The following is an 8,433-nucleotide window of genomic DNA, read 5'->3' as shown; positions in this document are numbered from 1 at the left end:
TGGATAGATTCCATATGCCAGAAATGGAATATTCGCTGGGAAAAGAAATAAAAATAAAAAAAAGGACAAACAGGGGCTAAGGGAGGATGATAGGTGGGGCCACCCTGTCATACTCACACACGGTGCAAAGAAACAGAAAAAAGGGGGGAAGGATAATGCACCCGCGGGGGATCGAACCCGGGTCTCCCCGGTGTGGTTCTGCATCGGCAACCACTGGGCTAGGTAGGTACTAATGATAGGAAAAGGGGTTTCGGCCCCTTTTAGAGACACACCAGATCGAGTTCATCTGTCATAAACAGAGAAGATGACGGCGCCGGCGAGGGCAACGGCGGCAACCAGTGGGGAACAGGGACTCCGGCGGGCGTGTGGAAAGGGGTAAGGATGCATGCAACTACGAGGGGATGCAGGGGCGCTCGAGCTCGGGCAGTTGCTCGACTCGGGGCCATGGCATCCGCGGCGAGCGGCAGCAGCAGCTACGGCGACACAAGGAAAGGCCGGGTGCGTGCGGGAGTGCGAACGAGCGGCGCGAGCGAGCTGCGGGAGCACGACAGGGGGGATCCAGAGCGGGGACACGCAAGCACGCTACGGTTGAACAGCACTGCACAAATAAATTCAGAGATCGCCGGAGCACTGCGAGCGCGGGGAAGACATGGATCGGCTGAGTTCTACGGGTACCTACATGCCATGGGATGGATGGGAGAGGGAGGTGCATTACCAAGCTCACCCAAGGACACGAAGTGGTCGACAGAGACGAGCTGGCGGCGACGAAGTGGAGCTCTGAATCCTTGGCGCGGTCCTGACCGAGAGGAAGATGGAAGCAGAGGACGTCGAGGAACTCGTCGTCCGGGGCACCGTAGTCGACGTCGTGGAAGGAGACGACGACGAGGAAGAAGAAGGACACGATCTACGGGGGTGAGGGTGACCGGAGAGCACGCCGGCGATGAGGTGCGCTCTCAGGTGCGCTCGGGACGGAGCGGTTGCGGTGGATCTGGTGGTTCTACTCACCTGGCGGCGGCGATGAGAGGAAGAGGGAAACCCTAGGGGGCGTGTGGACAAGGAGAGGGGTTAAAAGGGGGCTAGGGCGACGGGTGGAGCACGACGTCGACGCGGCCGTGGCCATGTGCGAGCCCGGCACGAGCTTGACAAAAAGGTGAAGGGCAGGTGCGCTGTAGCCAGAGGCTGGCTAGTGGGGTCGCGGGTGACACGTGGGCGTACGGGCTCCTGGGTAGCGTCGCAGCTGGGTGAGAAACGACGAGGGCGCGAGCGAGCTGGCTGGCTGCGCTGGCTGGGCTGGCGGGCAGGAAAGGCCCTAGCTGGGCTGCGGGAGGCCCAAGGGGGGGGGCTGCTGCGCTGGCTGGGCTGATACTCTCCTTTTTCTATTTGTTCAAACAGAAATAGAAAAAGAAAAGCACAGGGTAAAAGGAGAGGAATTAGAGTATAAAGAAAATATTCTCAAGCTCCTGGAATTATCCACTATTTGAATAAATTGCATTGGGCATTTGTAGAGGTAGAAAAATAAGACAAGTTTGAATATAATTCAAACTTGTGTCATTTTTGAACCTGACCAAAACAACTTCAAATAAGGAGACATTTGGCAGAGAGGTTTATGACATGGAGCAAGATTTATAGGGAGAATATGAACATTAATAGAGAAAGGAAAATAGCACTTGACAAAAGAAGGAAGTAGAGGGAAGGAGGAGGTGGTGATGCAAGGTTTATATATTGAGCATGCCACAACATAATAGGTATGAGATCACAACATGCACATGATGAGGATGAATGCAAAATGACAAGAGGCACAAATGCAATATGGTAAGGAGAGCATGACAATGAAAAGAAAAAAACCACATAACCAAACAAGATGAGGCCAAACATGATAAAACCCACAAGAAATGGATGAAGGTCAAGTTGATATATTGCCAAAATGGGACATGTTACATCTGGGGTGTTACAACTCTCCACTACAAGAGGATCTCGTCCCGAGATCTAGGACTGAAAGAACTCCGGATATTCGGAACGGAGGTGATCCTCGCGCTCCCAGGTGGCTTCTCGGTCGGAATGGTGTGACCACTTCACTTTCAGGAATTTGATTGACTTGTTGCGAGTCTTGCGCTCGGTTTCTTCAAGAATAGCAACGGGTTGCTCATGATAAGAGAGATCTTCTTGGAGGTCGATCTCTTCGAAGTTGATAGTGCGCTCAGGAGTCTTGAAGCACTTGCGAAGCTGTGACACGTGAAACACATCGTGCACGTTTGCAAAGTTGGATGGAAGCTCAAGTTGATAGGCGAGGTCGCCTCTTTTGCCAATGATCTTGAAAGGACCCACGTATCTAGGGGCAAGCTTCCCTTTGATACCGAAGCGACGAGTGCCTTTCATTGGAGAGACGCGAAGGTAGACATGGTCTTCGATTTCAAAAGCCAAGTCATGGTGCTTGCTATCATAGTAACTCTTTTGGCACGATTGCGCGGCTTTGAGATTCTCACGAATGACTTTGCACATTTCTTCGGCTTCTGTGATCAAGTCGTTGCCAAGAAGTTGGCGTTCACCTGTCTCAGACCAGTTGAGAGGAGTACGGCACTTTCTGCCATAGAGAATTTCGAATGGGGCCTTGCCCGAACTCGCTTGGAAGCTGTTGTTGTAGGAGAACTCGACATATGGAATACAATCTTCCCACTTCATACCGAAAGAAATGACACAAGCTCTGAGCATATCTTCAAGAATTTGATTGACTTGCTCGACTTGGCCACTTGTTTGAGGATGGGAAGCTGTGCTGAAACGAATGTTGGTGCCCATGGCCGTCTGAAAGGAGTCCCAGAACTTAGAAGTGAAGATGCTTCCACGATCTGAAGATATCAATTGTGTTATGCCGTGCAAGGAGACAATTCTGGAGGTGTATAGCTCTGTCAGCTGAGCTTCTGTGATAGATTCTTTGATAGGAAGAAAATGAGCCACTTTGGTAAGCTTGTCAATGACAACGAAGATAGCATCATTTCCACGCTTGGACTTAGGAAAACCAGTCACGAAGTCCATCTCGATATGGTCAAACTTCCATTCCGGAATAGCAAGAGGTTGGAGGAGACCAGCTGGTCGTTGGTGTTCTGCTTTCACTCTTCTGCAGACATCACATTCATTCACGAATTGAGCAATCTCTCGCTTCATTCGAGTCCACCAATACGACTGCTTGAGGTCATGGTACATCTTTGTACTTCCAGGGTGAATGGATAGGAGGGAATTGTGTGCCTCATTCATGATGACTTTTCTCAGATCACCTTTTGGAACCACAATTCGATCCTCGAAGAAAAGAGTATCTTTGTCATCCAAGCGATAGCACTTGTATTTGGGAATGCCCTTGTCAATACCACGTTTCACCTTCTTCACCATGGTATCCAGGAGTTGTGCCTCACGAATTTGATCTTCCAAAGTAGGAGAGACTATGAGGTTGGCGAGGAAGCCTTGAGGAACAACTTGAAGATTCAGCTTGCGGAAAGCCTCACAAAGATCCGGTTGAAACGGCTTGAAAATTAGACTGTTGCAATAAGCCTTTCTGCTCAGAGCATCTGCAATCACATTTGCCTTGCCAGGAGTATATTCAATACTCGGATTGTACTCTTGAATCATTTCGACCCATCGAGTTTGCCTGAGGTTAAGGTTGGGTTGAGTGAAGATGTACTTGAGGCTCTTGTGATCGGTGAAAATGTCCACTTGCCTTCCCAATAAGAGATGTCTCCATGTTATCAATGCGTGGACAACTGCCGCCAACTCAAGATCATGAGTGGGGTAGTTCTTTTCGTTGGGCTTCAACTGACGAGAGGTATAGGCCACAATTTTTTTCTCTTGCATCAACACAGCACCGAGACCTTGAAGGGAAGCATCACAGAATACTTCGAATGGCTTGGATTCATCAGGAGGAGTCAAAACAGGAGCTGTGACTAGCTTCTCTTTGAGGGTGTTAAAAGCGACGTCACACTCAGGCATCTAGACATACTTGACATGCTTCTGGAGGAGGTTGGAAAGAGGCTTTGCAATCTTAGAGAAGTTCTCAAAGAATCTTCGGCAATAGCTTGCAAGACCAAGAAAACTGCGGAGTTGCTTGACATTCTGAGGAGGTTCCCAATTCAGAACTGCAGAAACCTTCGCGGATTAACAGCAATGCCCTTGGCAGAGATGATGTGACCAAGATAAAGAACTTCATCAAGTCAGAACTCACATTTGGAAAACTTCGCATAGAATTGATGCTCTCTGAGCTTGTCGAGCACCAATCGCAAATGTTTGGCATGATCCTCCTTATTCTTGGAGAAGACCAAAATATCATTGAGATACACCAAGACGAATTCATTGGTGTAGGGGTTGAAGATAAAGTTCATCATGCGAGAGAACGTTGGAGGAGCATTGACAAGGCCGAAAGACATGACAGTATATTCATAAGAACCATAGCTTGTCCTGAATGCTGTCTTGGGAATATCTTGTTCACGAATGTGAATCTGATGATAACCCATACGAAGGTCAAGCTTGGAGAAAACTTTAGCTCCTTTGAGTTGCTCGAAAAGCTCATTGATGTTGGGAAGTGGGTACTTGTTCTTGATTGTCTTCTTGTTCAATGGACGGTAATCGATGCAAAGTCGGTCCGTGCCATCCTTCTTCTGGACAAAAAGAACTCCAAAACCCCATGGGGATGAACTCGGTCTGATCAAACCCAGACGCTCTTGTTCATCGAGCTGTTTCTTCAATTCCTTCAGCTCCTTGGGTCCAAGCTTGTATGGACGCTTGCAAACGGGTTCCGTTCCAGGCTCAAGATCAATAACGAACTCGACTGGCCGATGAGGAGGCATACCCGGAAGCTCTTCTGGAAAGACATCTTGGTACTCACAAACGACTGAAATTTGAGAAATAGCATCCAGCTCGCCCTTCTCATTGAGAGAAAACAACCGAATGGTTTCATCACGAGCGGCATAGATGATAACATCCTCAGAAGGGTGTGTCAATTGAATCTACCTGGCAGCACAATCAAGCTGAGCCTTGTGCTTAGAAAGCCAATCCATCCCAAGAATTAGATCAATATCAGAGTCGCCAAGAACAATTGGAGAAGACAGAAATTTATAGTCGCCCATCTTGATAGAAACATCCGGGACCATGTAGCTTGCGTTCATGCTTTTAGCGGGAGAGACAACTGCTAACGGTCTAGGCAATTCTTGGAAAGACAACTCATGCTTAGATGCAAATGGTCTTGAGATGAAACTAAGCGATGCACCAGTGTCAAAAAGAACTTTTGCAGGAATATCATTAACAGGAAGATTACCGATGATCACATCTGAAGAATCCTCTTCCTAAGCTGCATTCATCATGTTCACCTTTGCAAACTTGGAATTATGCTTGACCACTGCATTGCTTGAAGATCTCACAGGAGGAGGAGGAGGAAGGCGCCTTTGATTGAAGCATTTGTTCGCGTAGTGACCTTTCTGCTGGCACTTGTTGCAAGTCACTTCTGAGAGCGAACGATGATAAGGAGCATTTGACTTTGAAGCTTGAGGCTGAGACTTGTTCTGATAGCCTGGGTTGGGTGGGTGGGAAGATCCACGACCACCTGAGTTCTTCTGTTGGTAAGGCTGACGAAACGGAGGAGGAGGAAGATAGAACTTCTGTTGCTTAGCTGCCACTTGTGAGGAAGAAGAAGATTGCACTGCATCCCTGATTCTCTTCTTAGAAGCCTCACACTTGAGCTGAGCACCTTCTTGCTTGAGTGCAATATTGTAGAATTGATCAAACTGAGTAGGCTCAACAAGAACGAGAGCTAACTGCAGATCCTCTCTAAGGCCACCTCTGAACTGATAGATCATACTCTTCTCATCTGGAACATCTTGCTTAGCGAAGCGAGCAAGTTTCTGAAACTGCTTGTTGTATTCGTACACTAACATGTTGCCTTGCTTGAGATTGCGGAACTCCTCACGCTTGCTCTCAACAACACTGGTAGGAATGTGGTGAGCTTTAAAGTCCCGACAGAAATCAGTCCAAGTAATCACTCGACCTCCACTGGAATCCTTGTATTGCTGGAACCAATCAGCTGCTTGATCCTTAAGCTGAAAAGAAGCAAACTTGACATAGTCCTCAGGCCTGACATTGCTGCATTCAAAATGCTTGTTGATATCCACGAGCCAATCATCAGCGTCTGTGGCCTCGACACAGTAGCTGAAAGACTTCGGCTGATTTCCCAGGAACTGGTTGAGGGTTGGAAATAGAGGCTGATGATTGAACTGCCCTTGACCTTGATTCCCTTGGTTGCCTTGGCCTTGGTTGCGCTCTTGCATGAGCTGGATCATCATCTGAGCATGGGCGTTAGAGGCTGCCATCAAAGCTTGCCATGCCTCCAGAGGCGGAGGTGGAGGTGGAGGGTTCGCCTGACTCCCATCATTGCGTTCCGGATTCTGATGCGTTGGTGGAGCCATCCTGAAGAGGGTGACATCCGTTAGCATCTTGATAGACAGATAGACAAGCTGAATCAACGGATAGAAATTGCAACATATAGTCTTCACAATAAACATTCGAACAAAGATGAACGAATGAATTCAAAGTAAACATCACACGTCCATAAAGATGAGAAGCCACTTGAATAGAGATTGATGAATGAAATAAACAAGGTACAACTGGAACAAATAAGTGGTAAGGATTACCCAATCACGAACCAAATATCTGCAGGAAGAAATGCTAGAGCTACTTGAATCCCACCTATAAACTCCTGAAACTTTCTGGTTATGCAATCAGGTGTTGGGGATACAGGGGAAGCAATATATCTCACCCAAACTAACAATCCCTACATCCAGCTATATCCATCTGTCAACACATAACCAAGAAACCTTTGAAATCATGTACCTCAACCTTCGAAAAGCATCCGTTATACGAGTCATGGCAATACTCCCAAACTCCCCAGTACTGGGTGACGTCGAGGTTATCTCACCAACAACTGCATAAAAGAGATTTTTGATGTCGGCAAAACTCAGGTATTCCAGAACTGCAACGATAAAATTGTGACGACAACACCTTGGAGCTCAACTCCCCGGGACACTGCCACAACCCCTAAATGTCAGGAGGCACCAAGAACAATGTTCTCATCACAAAACCATCGGAACGATTCCAAGATACCCGCGTGATCCTAAAAAAAAATTTTAGTGAAATTTGAGGAGAGGAAAGTCAAAACATCTACGTCAGGAGACCTCACCAGAGCGACGAACGGACTGAGGAGTAAAAAGAATCCTACTCTCCGATATATATAATCCTAAGACTCAAAACATTTTTGTTCTAGACTCAACATCGCCAGCAAACAATCAAGCAGGGGGCTCCTAAGTCGGGGATGGCTTTGAATACCAACTTGTAACACCCATGATGCGGCTATATCTCCCACGTGTCGAAGCACGACTTAGAGGCATAACCGCATGGTGGTTTTGTCGCAAGAAGGGTCATCTTCACACAATCCCATGTAATGAACAAGAATGGGATAAAGAGAGTTGGCTTACAATCGCCACTTCACACAATACATAAATTAAGATCATACATCATTCAAATACACTCATAGACCGGCTACGGTCAAGTTCAAACGAAAAGAAGACAACCCCAAATGCTAGATGCCCGATCGCCCCGACTGGGCTCCACTACTGATCATCTGGAAACGATACATAGTAACGACCAAGGGCCTCATCAAATTCCCACTTCAGCTCAGTTGCGCCATCTGCGCCTGTATCCTCGGCACCTGCATCTGTTTTGGTAGAATCTGTGAGCCACGGGGACTCAGCAATCTCACACCCGCGAGATCAAGACTATTTAAGCTCAAAGGTAGGTAAGGGGGTAATATGGTGGAGCTGCAGCAAGCACTAAGCATATATGGTGGCTAACATACGCAAGTGAGAGCGAGAAGAGAAGCAACGCATCGGTCGAGAAGCTAGAAGCGATCAAGAAGTGATCCTGAAACTACTTACGTCAAGCATAACACAAACCGTGTTCACTTCCCGGACTCCACCGAGAAGAGACCATCACGGCTACACACGCGGTTGATGCATTTTAATGAAGTCAAGTGTCAAGTTATCTACAACCGAACATTAACAAATTCCCATCTGCCTCATAACCGCGGGAATGGCTTTCGAAAGATTATATACCCTGCAGGGGTGTCCCAACTCAGCCCATCACAAGCTCTCATGGTCAACGAAGGATATACCTTCTCCCGGGAAGACCCGATCAGTCTTGGAATCCCGGTTCGCAAAACATTTCGACAATGGTAAAACAAGACCAGCAAAGCCACCCGACTGTGCCGACAAATCCCGATAGGAGCTACACATATCTCGTTCTCAGGGCACACCGGATTGTCCAAACTTCCGGTAGGCCAACCCAGAGTTGCCCGTGGTGGCCACCAGTGGCTGACAGGTAGGACCAACACTCACGACGAGCACT

The sequence above is a fragment of the Triticum dicoccoides genome, chromosome 5B, assembly GCF_002162155.2.
Source record: "Triticum dicoccoides isolate Atlit2015 ecotype Zavitan chromosome 5B, WEW_v2.0, whole genome shotgun sequence".
NCBI classification, from domain to species: Eukaryota; Viridiplantae; Streptophyta; class Magnoliopsida; order Poales; family Poaceae; genus Triticum; species Triticum dicoccoides.
The sequence above is the reverse complement of the archived record's forward strand: the minus strand, read 5'-3'. Positions refer to the sequence as shown.